Here is a 15,869-nt window from a genome sequence, read left to right as displayed (position 1 = left end):
TAGCGCTTTAAATTTCAATCTTTCAGGCCTAGTTTAAAGAGCTGATTGTTAAATCATAAACTCACAAAATATCAACATATCCCCACCGGTGGATCACACCTCTCAGATGTTTTTTCTCCAGTGCACTGTAACAAAAACGAAAACAGACGTAACCAACAAAACACTAATAACAATAACATAAACTAGGGCCCGTTGCAGACATGTCCAAGCATAAAACTATCCTCTCTCGCTTACGAGAAAGAACACAAGCCAAAGCTCACTGATAAAATCAAGCTAGCGCTAAACAAAACCAAACAATCAACCAGAAATTCACAGGAACATTTTGCTTCCTGCCGGGACAATATTGTGTGGGAATGAGAACCTCAGGTGCCGTAACACCTTTTGTTCCTCCTTGAATTAAAACTCAATCACAGAAAATGCCGTACTCCAACCTAAACTTACACTATTAATTCATCATTTTCACTCTGTGCCACTGTTCCTCATCAGGGCTGTGTGAAGCACAGCAAAGAATTCAGTCAAGGCCTTGAGCCATAAACAGACATCACGCACAGACATTGTTTTCATATCCAAACTTTTTTAGACCTTATTCCTAAAATCTACATAAATGCCCTCTGGGTGACATATAACACATTCTAAGTAATCAATGGCTCCTCATAAAAATTATGCATTGGGATGTTTGTGTGCAGCATTTTGCATATCAGCATAAGCAAAGCATTCTTCATTGCATCAGCGTGTGTGTGTGTGTGTGTGTGTGTATATGTGTGTGTGTGTGTCATTTCTCACTCACTCAACGAGTGCACGTGTTCATGTGTGTATTTCACTTCATTCTGAATCTGTGTGTTTGTAGACATGTGTGTGTGTGTGTGTGTGTGTGTGTGTGTGTGTGTGTGTGTGTGTGTGTGTTCATCACTTTCCTGTTCTGGTGTTCTGGGTAAACCACGGCCTGAAGCGTGCCCTGGGGTCCTGCCCCCCCTCCTTTTCAGTTTGTTTGCGACCATTGCTGCTGCTGCTGCTCAAAATTCAGTCCATCCTGGTTCTGACCCCAATTGGGGCAGTCCTTTCTCCAGTGTCGATGTTCACCGCAGGTGAAACCTGCATCTTCTTCTGTGTTTTTGTCCATTCTGAGGTGCCTTCTGTCCTCAGTTACTCCTCTTGTCTCGGTCACGCCCTTTTTCGCCACCCGATCATCCGTGTTGGTCCATCACTGTCCTGCACAGTGTGAATGCAAAGTTATCAAGGTCAGCATTCTTTCGCTCGGCCTTACTTTTCATTCGGGCTTGGCGGGCGTCTCGTCACAGCTCTGTCAGCTGACGCAGTCTGGGAATTTTCCCCCGTGTAGTGAAACGGGCCTTAGGTTTAGTGCTCTCCGTCTCGGCTGCATGAGATCACATTCCTGCAGGTCTGTTGACATTCTCAGGTCGTTGTTGTGGGTCCAGCTGTTGCAGCATTTGGTCAGTGTCACGTATGGGGGAGAGCAGGAGTCCAGTCAGCCTCGGCTTTCAGGGCCGGCAAAGCAGCCTGTAATTAAATATGTATAGAAAAATCAAAAACAAAACAAAACAAAAACAAACAAAAAACAAAAACAAACGAACAGGAAAATGATGTTGTGTTGGCTGTGTTATTCAGAGGGGAGACAATGGGGCCAGGCCCTGTGTCAGCCTTCTCTCCCCCTTTTTTTTTGTTTTTTGTCTCCCGATATAATCAACTCCTAACCCACCAAGTTGACAGGACAACACCGGTATATGTTAAAATTCTTAAGATCATGTTTAAAAGCCCAAAAAAGGAACTTTCTTTCATTCAGTAATCACTTTTATTAATCAATCAACAGAAAACATGTCACAATTTGAATCTTTTAACCACTAAATTTTTTGTGTCTTGCCTGGTTGGTTAGACCAGTGTTCCTTTTTTTTGTTTGTTTTTTTTAGTTAAATTGTTGTCCTGCAACCCAGAGGGTTTCTTTGTCAGTAATGTATAGACTTCATCATTTAAGTATGTTAATTTTTCTTTAACCTTGCTGAAAAATCTTCACGTGTTCATGAGTGTAAGCTGTTTCTTCATTGCGTGTATGTGCATTTGTATAAAAGCAGGTTAATTTTATCTTTTCTCAAACTAGGCGTTACCTTAAAAGGAGCCTTTCTCTCAGATTTCTCTGCTTGTGTGTGTTTTTGTTTCACCTTTTTGTTGTGATGCTCCGGACGCCTTCCCAACCTCCACAAGTCCGTTGGCCCCAATTTTATGTGTTAAAACTTCTCTTAATTTCTCCTCTAATTCTCTCCTCGCTGCTGTCTTTTTCACAGCTGCTGATTCGTGCTGGGTTTGGTTTCCATTACTATAATTTGCTTCGGCCGCTGTGCTTGTGGGGGCAGTTGGTCCAGGTCCGCAGCTTCCTGTATTAACACACTAAGAGATTTATTTAATTTCATTTGCATCACTGTTAAACAGATAAGCAGGCAACCCGCCTACCTTGACAGCGTAAACTGTACGTCAGTCTCCCAACCAGTGTTGGTCAAGTTACTTGAAAAAAGTAATCAGTAACTAATTACTGATTACTTCCCCAAAAAAGTAATCCCGTTACTTTACTGATTACTTATTTTCAAAAGTAATTAATTACTTAGTTACTTAGTTACTTAGTTACTTTTTAAAAACACGATTTACAACCTGAAGAGGTGATAAAGTGATAGATCTTTCAGCCCAATTCTACTTTTTCTACATAATCCATCATACAAAATGTAATCAAATGGAAAAGTCTTTTTTAACTTGTTTTATCATTTTTAATCTTTTAACTTTATGCATCAAGCAAAAATTTAATTATATGCAACATTCTCTGAGTTGAATAAATGAGTTTAACATTTAAACCTATTTTCTGCACATTCCAGCACATAAAATAAAATAATTTTTTGTGTTTACACTCACTCTTTCAAATAGATGCAAGTAAAACACAGCAGAACATAAATAAAGTCAAAGACTCAGCGGTCCTGTTGCTCTATTTTCACCTGTAAAGCAGGACTGCAGTAGGCGGAGGTTTACCCTGGTGCAGGTGTGCAGCGGTCAGTGGAAGGATACGGCAGTGTCTCTGTGAGTTTCCCATTACCTCGTTGCGCTCTTGGTGCTTCCTTGGAAGTTTAGGGGTTTTTTTCGCTGTAAAAAGAAGTTTTCTTCCCACGCACGATGGACGCTAATGTTTTTGTCACTTTTTATGGAATCAAACTCAAAGTAAGGTCAGTACTTCCACGCTTTAAACGCTGCACGCTCATACTCTCTCCCGCACGCGATATGTGATCCATTGTTGATCTGCACACAGCTGTTGTCACTAACGGCGCACTCGCTTACGTCACTGTCGTGAGACATTCTCGCAAAAAATCACGGTTTTAGTAACGCAGTAACGCAGCGTTCCTACGGGAAAGTAACGGTAATCTAATTACCGATTTTGCAATAGTAATCCCTTACTTTACTCGTTACTCGAAAAAAGTAATCAGATTACAATAACGCGTTACAAGTAACGCGTTACTGCCCATCTCTGCTCCCAACACATTCCTCTCTCTACTCCTCCATAATTCTCCACTGCACACCTCTTACTATCTCTCCTTGTTATAATACACCCAATTATGCCCGTCTATCTCTATGTGGCTCCAAATTCCCTCTTTATTTTAATTTCACACTCGTCAGGGGACAGGCACACAACACTTTTCCTCAGCGGGAATTTTACACAGAAACCTCTGAGCTCAACTATTAGATCTTCTTAAAGCACACTGCACCATAGACCAAAATACCCCTTTCTCTGCGCTTATGACCGCCACAACGGGGCAAAGTCGCATCATAAAAGTGATGCTTGCATCCCCGAAGTTATACCAGACATCATAAACCAAGTTTTGCTCTATGTACTTCTTGGCAAGTAAAATTTTACTTTGTTTTATGACCGCAGCCCTTAAAAAAAAAACTCGACTGACGCCACAAACCACCGTCAAACCTCTGTTCAATGTACTAAAATTAGCACCAACCACTACTGCACTTCACGGCCGCACCACCGGAACACGGCCGTATCATAAACCAAACCTACGGACGTGTTTCGCTCTCGCGTTGCCAGTGTTCAACCGCACCGTGAAGCCAGCATCTGCTTTTCCTTAAATCAACTTCTATTTCATAGCCGGCAAGAGCCAGGACGTAACCGACACCATAAACAAACTTCAAACCTCGACTTCAATGTACTGAACTAATGGCCGCGTCTTCAGAATAAATTCTAATGTATTATTGCTACAGAAGCCAGTATTAGACAAAATTAAATGTGGAAGGTAAAGTGGCTGCAACTAGCTCAACGTAGTATCTTATTAGTTTCTCGGTAGAAGCAGATTACTGCAACTAGCTCAACGTAGTATCTTATTAGTTTCTCGGTAGAAGCAGTTTATTTAACACACTGGAATTCAGCCTCAACTTATGTTGTTAGTATCTTGCGCCAAAAACCAGACACCGACAAATTTACTGTGAAAATACATGTGACTCAGCGAACAGATTAATTTGGAAAGCCCAATGTTAGGTATTTTAGTACCATGGGAGCATTTACTGGATATTGTTTTATAGTGACATCATGCAGGAAAACTCTGTCATTCAATAAGGCCCCTTTGTTTCAGTGTTTTTCTCTTTGACCCAAGAATTGATGTGTGAGAATCACAGGCTGGTACAAGGTTGAAATACCACAGAGATCACTCCCTCAGCTACATTAGTTTCTTAATCTTTTAGACGCCTGTTGAAGGCCAAATGGTTTGTTTCAGATTTCACTAATGTAAGAACTCTTCGTTTTGTGCCTTGAAAATATGTCGCTGAGATAATCACAATTGTAGCTGAACTAATAAACTACACAAAGGATGCTTCTTCACCCAAGGGCAGGAAGACGCTGCCTTATCTTGGTCTGTACTGGTTTAAACTGATAATCTGCTGTCTCATGAATTTTACCCTCTATATAAACTGTTGTACTTGTGAATAAAGTTGAGTCACTTTGGGAAGACAATCTAAAGCAGTCTCTGTTTTCTTGTTCTCCCAAGCTGCTCCCGAGCTCGTACTAACACGCTGAATGGCATGCTTGAATATTACTTGAGAATATATTTGACTGTGTTACAGACTAAGGGACATTCTCTGCTGATAGGTGAAGGTACATTCTCTGCTGATAGACGTCCACGCCTCGGAGGAAGCCGATCCACGGAGTAGGCCCTGGAAACAGTTTCCTTCAATTTTGGTGTCGAGAAGTGGGATCCTGACGAAGGTAGGCACTTGTCTTTTTATTTTAATAAGACTGTGTTATGCCTTTCTCAGTGATCCACATAGAAACGGGATACGCTGACGAGGCCTTCTTCAGTGGCCCACATAGTAACAAGTGGGATACACTGAGGAGCCTTATTTAGTGGCCCACATAGAAACACAGGAAGTTGCCTGTTGTTTTGTAAAATAAAAGCAGAAAGGACACAGGAAGTTGCCTGCTGTCATAAACTAAGAAGTTGCTCACCAGCAGAAAGGACACAGGAAGTTGCCTGGGGTCATAAAACGAGAAGTTGCTCGTTAAAAAGTGAGAAGTTGCTCACTAAAAACATAAAATTGCTAGCAAAAAATCAAGTAACCTCAGGTGTGCCACAGCAAAAATAGATACTAACTTAAATCCTTCAAAGCGTCTAAACCCCTCTGGAAATCACTGACCATGGGTCAGAATAATTCAAAGACCTTAGACGGGTCCGATAAAAACTCAAAATTAACTGTAAAACCGAAAAAAATAAAATATAAAATCACAAATAGCGGCTCAGTACGACTCCCACTTCCGGTTACGTTTAACCCACGCTCGCGAATCAATGAAGACTTCCATGATTACGTATCCAGAACATGCGGAAGTGCTTACGTGACTGATTTCGTCTCGAACTTAAGAACTATAACTTTAATGCATCCTAATGTATTTCCGGAGCCCTATCCCGAACGATTATCGCCAGAAAACAGGTCAGTAGAAATGTTAAATACTATTTGTGATAAGAAAAGTAGGCTGATTAAAAAGTCCTGTAAAAAATATATGATAGAATGTCGTGATGTGACCAATCGCATGCTACCACTATGGAAAAAAGGACCCGAGCCAGACGTAAATGCTTTAAATCAAGCCAGTGTAGGCTCTAGTAAATCCACTGCAGAAAAAACTAGCCTTATATGCCCATCCGTTCAACCTACGGCTCCGCCGCCTTATGATGAAAAAACAGAATTAATAGCTGCTGCGGCGGCTGCACGTCATCAGCGCGTATATCCTGATTTAACAGCAGAATCCCAAAAGAGTGAGGAAGGCACTGAAATGACACCTAAATCAGAAGAAGATGACTGGTTTAACCTAGATCAAAGACAGGAACGAGAATACACTGAACGAGAAAGAGAGTTACAGGAACATAAAAAGCAAACAAAACAGTTAATGACAGAGTGTGAGGAAATCATGAAAGATCCTTTAACTGAACGTACGGAAGCCGAACTGCAGGAAGCCGTTTCTGTCATAGATAATCATGTTCAGCGCCACACTAGAGTAGCGAATGGTTTAACTGTGCCAAAAGCAATAACTAACACCAGAAATTTAATAAGGAACTACTTAAAGCAGAAAAAAGAGAAAAAAACTCAAGAGGGCCCCCACAAAAACACCCGTTATAAAGAAAAGCAGGGATCACAATTTAATGACGTCAGCACCTCCCTCCCGTTCATGATAATAGGGGACATGTGTTGCATTCAACCCCCTAAAATTTCAGAGTTAGCAGCAACCATTAAAGAACTTCCCGATCCTCTACAAAATCCTACAGCCTTTGTTTCTGCATTACAGAGAAGTACCAGATACCACCACTTGGGTGGGCCTGACTATAGATATATATTATGTCAACGAATCCCAGGTGTGACTGAATCTCAGCTTATTGAAGAAGTAGAGGAACTAGACCCTAAAAACGACCAAGCAGCCAACACCACCTCGTTTTTGTGGATAAATGATGACAAAATCACAGCCTTTTTTCAAAATCTAAAGAGATTTCTGCTCACAATGTCTAGAGATAAAATTGATTTAAATGCAGTAACCATGTGTAAGCAAAAGCCAGATGAATCCATTCTAGTGTTTATGAAACGTTTCACACACTGCTGGACTAATGAGGCATGCATGCCTGAAGGAGGAAATGATCAGATTTTCATAACAACATTCTTAAACAATATTCATCCAGAATGTTCACAACTATTGAAGCTGACTGCCACTGATAATCTCTATGACATGAAAATAAAGAACTTTATCACACTTGTCAAAACAAAAGCTGGTGCAGATCTTTTCCCCAACAGCACGAAGGCTAAAAGTGTTAAGATGTTGTTGAACTTTGATGTTGAAGGCTCAGAGGAAAGTGAAAAAATGATGTATGCAGGGGCCCCGCCCCCTCAACAAGCGCAGCAGGGAGATTTCAGAAGGAGAGATAGGAGTGGAGACGTATGTTTTTATTGTGGAAAAATAGGACACTGGAGGACGGAATGCAAATCAGCAGCAGGTAGATCTCAACCACAGAACACAGGACCAGCTCCTGCCACTAGGCGTAAGCAGAGCTCTTACAGACAAGGTAACTGGCAACGCAGACAGGAATCACATCAAAATAATGGCCCCTTTGCACTTAGGCAGCAACCTTATAATCCACATTTTAATCCCCACCCATATGATAACGAAAGACTGGACCGACAATAGGGAGGCCCAGGTGAAGATGAGGGACAGTGTGAAGCACTACACACGATGCTGCATCTGCAATTGTCCCGTAACACAGAAAGCTTGCCCATGTTAGATATAGAGATAGGTGAAAACACTTATTCCTTTTTAGTTGACAGTGGAGCCACTAAAAGTTCACTGTCTGGAAAATTCTATAGTGGGCCTGTTTCCTCTGTGTGCATCAACACCATGGGAATAAACGGAACTCTAGTGCAATGCCCCAAAACTCATTCTCTAAAAACACGCTGGGGCCCAAAACCAGATGAAATTACATATCATCCATTCATAATTATTCCAAACTCGCCTGTGAATCTATTAGGCAGAGATTTAATGGCAAAAATGAACTTGTGTATTTCATTTAACACAAAGGGTGAAATGTTTGCAGATACTGATAACAGCTATGTTTTCTCTGCCCTATGCACCGACACCATGGAGAAGGAACAGCCTCTGTGTCAGCTGGACGCCTCAGCGGAGAATGAACTCAATATCCATCTGACTGGTACCCCACGTCACACTCTGTGTCAAAGACATGTGCAAACACCGTTACCAGGTAGCCCCATGCCTGGAAGCCACATATTTGTTTCTCTCACACTGTTCAACAACATGATAACTGCTCACACCAGTGAAGGCCAAACAGTGGTTTTGTCACATAACTCAGACATAGGCTATGACATCACTGCACCATGTCAACACCTAGATCTAACCTACCCCATACACTGTACTATCTCTGCTGTCACATTGCCAGCTGAATATCAAAACATGACATTATGGTCAAGAGGTGAGAATGATGTAGGATTTATTGACTGTACACCTTATCATGCTCAGCTGAAAAACAACAAGCCGGTATATGTCAAGCAATATCCCATTTCCGCTGAAAAAGCCGCAGCCTTAGACATCATCATAGGAGATTTATTGACAGCTGGAGTAATAAAGCCCACAGTATCTCCATATAACACTCCTGTCAATCCTGTGCCAAAGCCTAACAAACCTGGCGTATGGCGTTTCACACAAGACTTAAGGCAAGTTAATGCAGTCATCATGCCTCTGCCACCTCTGGTTCCAGATGTTCCCAGCATACTGACATCTATTCCAGCAACAGCTACACATTTTACTGTGGTGGATTTGTGCTCCGCCTTTTTCTCAGTGCCTGTGCATAAAGACACACAGCCGATATTTGCTTTTACACATAGAGATAAGCAGTACACATGGACTCGCTTACCCCAAGGCATGGTAGACAGCCCTGCGGCTTTCTCAATGGTAGTACGTGCTACCCTGGACGGCTTCACTCCTCCAGAGGGCTGTACTCTGATCCAGTATGTAGATGATCTCCTCCTCTGTGCTGATAGTGAAAAACTATGTCAAACTGCCACACACATGCTACTCCAGCACCTCCAACAGACTGGCCACAAAGCATCAGCAAAGAAAATGCAGTACTGTCAGACTTCTGTTCAATATTTGGGATTTACACTGTCTCACGGACAACGTTCTATGACTACAGACAGGGTCAAAGCTGTGACCTCTGTCCCTAAGCCCACTACACAGAAAGAAATGCTGTCTTTCCTAGGCATGGTGAACTATTGCAGACAGTGGATACCAGACTGTTCTTTTCATGACCACATTCTGCGTGAATGCTGCAAAAAAGACAAGCCTCCTCGAATACTGTGGTCCACAGAAATGACTGCCTCTTTCAATGCATTACAGGGAGCGCTGACCTCCGCCCCTTGTTTGGGTCTGCCTGACTACCACTTACCGTTCCACCTGTACGTCACAGAGAACGGCACGACCTGTGCAGGTGTATTGGCCCAAGAGCATGGCTGTGGCTACCGTCCAGTAGCCTTCTACTCAAAGGTGCTGCCAGCAGTAGTTCAGGGGATGCCGGCCTGCCTGAGAGCAGTAGCAGCTTGCTCTATCATGATAAGGGACTGCGAGAAGCTCACACTCTCACATGACACTATTCTACACACCAATCACCAGGTCACGACCATTCTAGCAAACATAACTACACAACACATGACCGCACAACGTCACTCAGGTTATGAAGCTACACTGACTTCAACAGCAAATCTCACTATAAAAGCAAGCAGCACACCCAATTCGCCAGCACACTTACTCATTCGTATGCTGTGTTCCTCTGACCGACAGGATGGTTCAGACGACCCTGACGTTCATGATTGTATGACACGTATACAGGAATCCACAGCACCACGCCCAGACTTAGAGCAGACACCAATCCCAGACTCAGTCATTGTTTATGTGGACGGGTCCTGTTCAAAACCAAATGACAACTTATTTCTTTGTGGCTATTCGGTGGTGACATTGCCTGACATCATACTAGAGGCTCACTCATTACCATTTCACTCAGCACAAAAAGCAGAACTCATGGCTTTAATACGCGCCTGTGAGTTACATGTGGATAAGCGGGTAACAATTTACACTGATAGCCGTTATGCATTCGGTGTGGTGCATGACTTTGGCACATTGTGGAGACAAAGAGGATTTAGATCTGCTGATGGAAAATCGATCGCTAATTCTGACCTTGTTCAAAGACTTTTGCAGGCTATACAGCTGCCATCGGCAATTGCAGTTGTTAAAACGAAGGGGCACAGCACGGCTGACACAGACGAAGCAGTGGGAAATGCTCTTGCAGACGTAACCGCGAAAGCAGCTGCTGCCTCACAGCAACCACCCAGAAGGGAAGTATTATCTTTGCCTTTACAGCTGCCACTTGTCACACTCCCAGACTATTTAGAAACAAATGTTGACCTAAAATTCATACAAGAGCAAGCCTCTGCCTTAGATTACACTTACTGGGAAAGTAATGATTGTACCTTAGATAACAGAGACGGCTTATACAAAAACCTTGAGGGTTTGATTGCCCTCCCATCTTCACTACTGCCAATCCTTGTCCGCCATTTTCACGGTGTGAGTCATGTCGGACAAAGAGGGGTAATAGGAGCAATAAAATCAAGATTTGTAATCAAGAAAACATCACACGCAGTAAAACGCATATTAGCAACCTGTCTAACATGTGCACGAACTAATGTAGGAAAACCAAAAGCAAAACATCAGCATTTACCACAACCAGATTTCCCATTTCATACATTACAAATTGATTTTACACACATGCCAGCACAAGGAAGCATCAAGTACTTACTGGTAATAGTGGACCAATTTAGTAAATGGGTAGAAGCTTACCCAACATCAAAAGAAACTGCAGAAGTAGTCTGTCAAAAGTTGTGCAATGAAATAATACCCAGATTTGGAATACCTCACCAAATTAACAGTGATAGAGGACCTTCATTCACATCAGAAGTAATTCAAAAGTGTGCTAAAACTCTAGCAATAGACTGGAAATATCATGTGCCATACCATCCTCAGAGTTCAGGAGTTGTAGAAAGAATGAATAGGACCATAAAAAATCGCCTGACTAAAGCAATGATAGAAACAGGAATGACCTGGATCAAACTACTTCCTCAAATCCTCTGCGAGATTAGAATGACTCCATCCGCAGCAACCAAATTATCTCCATTTGAAATAATCATGGGAAGACCGTTTCCAACACCATGGTCAGCCTCCAGAGGGGCACCGCTATTGGAAGGGGACATAGACACTGCATTGTCTGACTATGTTCATAACCTGGTAGAAACACTGAATAATAACTATCAGAAAGTTTGTCTCTCTCAGCCTCTCCCTTCCATAGATCCAACCCATCCGTGGAAACCAGGAGATGCGGTGTTGGTACAGTCGCTAAAACCAAGGGCACTCGGGGAGGCCGCGTGTTCCAGCCCCCAGACTGTACTTGCAGTGACGAGAACCAGCATCCTAACAGACGGACAACCTCAGTGGATTCATGCCAGCAGGGTTAAGACCAGCCCCACCAAACCACCTAAGGCGTCGGATCAAGTAGATGACGTCTCCGGCGAGCCAGCGCCCGGATTCAATACACCTATAGATGACGACTCAGGCGAGCCAGCGCCCGGATCCAATCCACCTACACACACACAATCACTGATTAACACACAACGCCTGAAAGAGCCAAGACTCAGAAAGCCCTCTGATCCCCCGCCTGAACAACAACAAGGTACTCGAACATCCAGCAGGAACAGAAAGCCTAGAGTACCACACAATGTCTAACCTGATAAAGATAGACTCATTCCATCCTGATAATGGAGAAAATGAAATGCCCATTGTCATCACACGACGCTTATACGGTGTCTCTCGAACCTGGGACCAGGCCAGGAGACGACTAAAGAACTGTCTTTTTTATATATTTAGGTTATTAATCATATCTACTGCATTAATCTTAGGATTTTTATTTACTATTTCGTATTGTAAAGTGCAACCCTGTTCACGTTTCTGCAAGCCACATTTTGCTGACAATACCTCATGCTCCACTTGGCAAGACACCCACCTAGTACACTCGTCACGTTCTCTAAAATCAGTAGAAAGCAACACAGACACCACCAATAAACCATCTTATGCACCCCCTAGAACAGGAACTAACGCCTGGTATGACAATGCCAGAACAGCCGCTCGTGACTTAGGAAACAGTAACTGTTATGTCTGTTCAAAGGGTAATCCAGAACAGGTCATAGTGGGATATCCAATTTCAGGTTTTCCCTTAACAAAGATGCTATTCAAAAATGATAAAAAGGGGCCCTTAACGGTAACCCTGATTGAAGCGCTGCGAGTAGAACTAAGTCCTTTAGATTGTTTATTCATATACACAGCACAAGTCTCTAGTAAGGATGTTAGCATGATTAATGATTCTACCCACCCCTGCAACCAAATGAAGCGCCCCGAAGACCGCACTGAACCTCTTTCGCCCCCAACACAGGTGCGCCATCACCCAAATATCTTGATGACATGCATACACCGACCAAAACTTGAAAACATAAATTATGACACACAAAACTATACGTTCTTTTCTGACTCTCCAGGAGCACGCTGTAACGAAACATGGCTAGCAGCGAGTGTTGACAGGACACAATATAAACATATGTTTTCTTATATATATGCATATATAAGTACGCATTCAGATAACTCAACAATCCTGCATTCGCCCAACACACTAAACGACTCGTACTGGGGAGGCATATTAAAAGGCTTTACAGCTTCGCGCCTGACCAGACCAATCCCACATGCTTATTGGATGTGCAATAATACTCTTAGATTAGCCTTACCTGTTAATTGGACCGGTACCTGCGGTCTAGTAACTTTAGCTCAAGAACTACTGATACAACAAACCTCGGATCTGCCTGTATCCAGCAGACGGACGGAACGCTCCGCTTATTCACATAACGTTTACATAGATGCTATAGGAGTTCCACGCGGGATACCAAATGAATTAAAGGCACAAGGAGAAATATCAGCAGGGTTTGTCTCAATACTACCGTGGATACAGGTAAACAAAAATGTAGGCTGGATCAATTATGTTTATTACAATCAGCAAAGACTTACTAATTTGACCAATACGGCCCTTAAAGCCCTAGGAGAACAGATGTCTGCTGCCTCCTTAATGACCATGCAAAATAGAATGGCCTTAGATATGCTGTTAGCTGAGAAAGGAGGTGTTTGTGCTATGTTTGAAGATTTTTGTTGTACTTTTATTCCCAATAATACCGCCCCTGACGGTTCATTTACACAAGCTATGAATAAACTTGAAGCATTGCAGATAGAACTAAGAGCCAATACAGGTCACGGTCAGTGGCTAGACAAGTGGATGCAGGACACGTTTGGAAAATGGAAGGAACTCATTGTAGCCTTTGTAACAGTTGTAGCATGTATTATTTTGTTTTTGATGATTATTGCCTGTTGTGTGATACCCTGTGTACGCTCAATGATAACCCGTATAGCTACTAGTACAGCTACTTCAATGTATTTGCAATTAGCACAAATTGATCCTGAGGATGTGCCAGATGTTACCAATGATGTTCCTGATGTGTATATTGAACATTAGGTTGTGAACTATTACATTTTATGATTTGCTTTTTATATTATATTATTACATTTGTGATTTTTCCTTTCTATTTGAGTTATTATTTTTTTAAAAAATAATAATAAAAAAAGAGTGGAACTGTTAGGTATTTTAGTACCATGGGAGCATTTACTGGATATTGTTTTATAGTGACATCATGCAGGAAAACTCTGTCATTCAATAAGGCCCCTTTGTTTCAGTGTTTTTCTCTTTGACCCAAGAATTGATGTGTGAGAATCACAGGCTGGTACAAGGTTGAAATACCACAGAGATCACTCCCTCAGCTACATTAGTTTCTTAATCTTTTAGACGCCTGTTGAAGGCCAAATGGTTTGTTTCAGATTTCACTAATGTAAGAACTCTTCGTTTTGTGCCTTGAAAATATGTCGCTGAGATAATCACAATTGTAGCTGAACTAATAAACTACACAAAGGATGCTTCTTCACCCAAGGGCAGGAAGACGCTGCCTTATCTTGGTCTGTACTGGTTTAAACTGATAATCTGCTGTCTCATGAATTTTACCCTCTATATAAACTGTTGTACTTGTGAATAAAGTTGAGTCACTTTGGGAAGACAATCTAAAGCAGTCTCTGTTTTCTTGTTCTCCCAAGCTGCTCCCGAGCTCGTACTAACACGCTGAATGGCATGCTTGAATATTACTTGAGAATATATTTGACTGTGTTACAGACTAAGGGACATTCTCTGCTGATAGGTGAAGGTACATTCTCTGCTGATAGACGTCCACGCCTCGGAGGAAGCCGATCCACGGAGTAGGCCCTGGAAACAGTTTCCTTCACCCAATATGCACATTTGGTATTTATAATACAACAGGCTGTGCTTACCTTTTTATTTTTGGACCGGTCCTCTGTTCACCTCGCCTCACGATCTCACCAAAGGTCAAATCTACACCTCCTCAGCACACCAAAGATCCCGGGTTTCGGCACCAAGTTGTTGAAAACACGCAGTTCTTTGAATCTTTGGGCTGAAGGAGGGACAATACTCGGTGTATAAATGCTCAATCAACAATCATTTATTTCCATACAATTCAACAATAAGAGCATTACAACGTCCGGACGGGAGAGATGCTACCAGAGGGTCAGGCACATGTCTCAAAATGGTGACGGGTTGCTCAGCTTTTTATAGTCTCTAGTGGCCCCCAGCTAGTCGTAAAAGCCAAAACATCACATTTTTTCTCTGTTACAGCGCCTAAGTTATGACCTCGGCAGTTGTTTCTCTGCTTTCTGTAAGGTGGGGGTGTGGAATGTGGTCTGTCTATCTCCCCTGTCTTTAGACACAGAGTCTCCTGCTTACAACCTTCTCTTCATGATTCAACAATTAAGCATGTCAAGAAAACAGTGTAACACATTCCCAGCAGATCAAGGATACAGAGTGATGCACATTTATCTAATGAACTAATATGTGAATATGTTCTGTTAACTCAAAAGTATAATGAGAACTAAACTACATACAGATCACACACTCTATTTTAAAGGGTATAATATGATCTACAGCAGTATTCTAATTCAACTACTTTGATTACATATATAAGGTAACATATAATAACAGAATAATATCACAGTTTTTATGATAGCAATTTGCTTATAATGCAAAACGTTTAGAAGAGTGATCAGATGAATTGAAAAGTCCTTCTTTGCCATGAAAATGAACTTAATCCCAAAAAACCCATTTCCACTGCATTTCATTGCTGCCATAAAAGGACCTATTGACTGAGGACAATATCCTGACATCAGTATAACTACTAACATATTGTGACAACTTCTGATTATCCATAAACATATGACTAATATGTGGTGAGCCAGAGAATCTGCTGTAGTTCTGCTTTGGCCACTGGTTCTCTTAAAATGTAAAATTAACTGATATATCAGCAGTCAGCAGTTGGACCTCAGTTCATGTGCTAAATTATGTTTTCTTATATAGTATATAGCTATAGCTACAACTCAGCACTGCAATGCTTTAGCTAAATTGGTATTCAGAGAGGAATAAAACAAAAATAAAAGAATAAATGATAAAGGATCAGGAGTGGGTTTTATGGTATTTTTTCACAGACCCACGGCAGAAAATCCCTGCATGAAGCATCATTCCACAAAGTGCTGTCAGATGTCCTGATATGAGCACAGTCCTCTTCACCATACCGTGGGTCTC

The 15,869-nt window shown here is 42.0% G+C and overlaps 1 long non-coding RNA gene across 4 annotated transcripts; it reads left to right on the top strand.

Moving 5' to 3' along the window:
* Positions 1–5,260: 5,260 nt before the first annotated feature.
* On the top strand, positions 5,261–14,289 carry LOC143412893 (uncharacterized). 4 transcript variants are annotated; one of them, XR_013093420.1, is made up of 3 exons: positions 5,261–5,973; positions 8,168–8,279; positions 10,276–14,289. It is a non-coding gene; the product is annotated as an uncharacterized LOC143412893 (long non-coding RNA). The 4 variants fall into 4 exon arrangements; XR_013093419.1 differs by having other exon boundaries at positions 8,165–8,279; XR_013093418.1 differs by lacking the exon at positions 5,261–5,973 and having other exon boundaries at positions 5,980–8,228.
* Positions 14,290–15,869: the final 1,580 nt, after the last annotated feature.

Source organism: Maylandia zebra, linkage group LG16, assembly GCF_041146795.1.
Source record: "Maylandia zebra isolate NMK-2024a linkage group LG16, Mzebra_GT3a, whole genome shotgun sequence".
NCBI lineage: Eukaryota > Metazoa > Chordata > Actinopteri > Cichliformes > Cichlidae > Maylandia > Maylandia zebra.
Note: the sequence above shows the minus strand (reverse complement) of the source record. Positions and strands in the feature narration are given on the sequence as shown.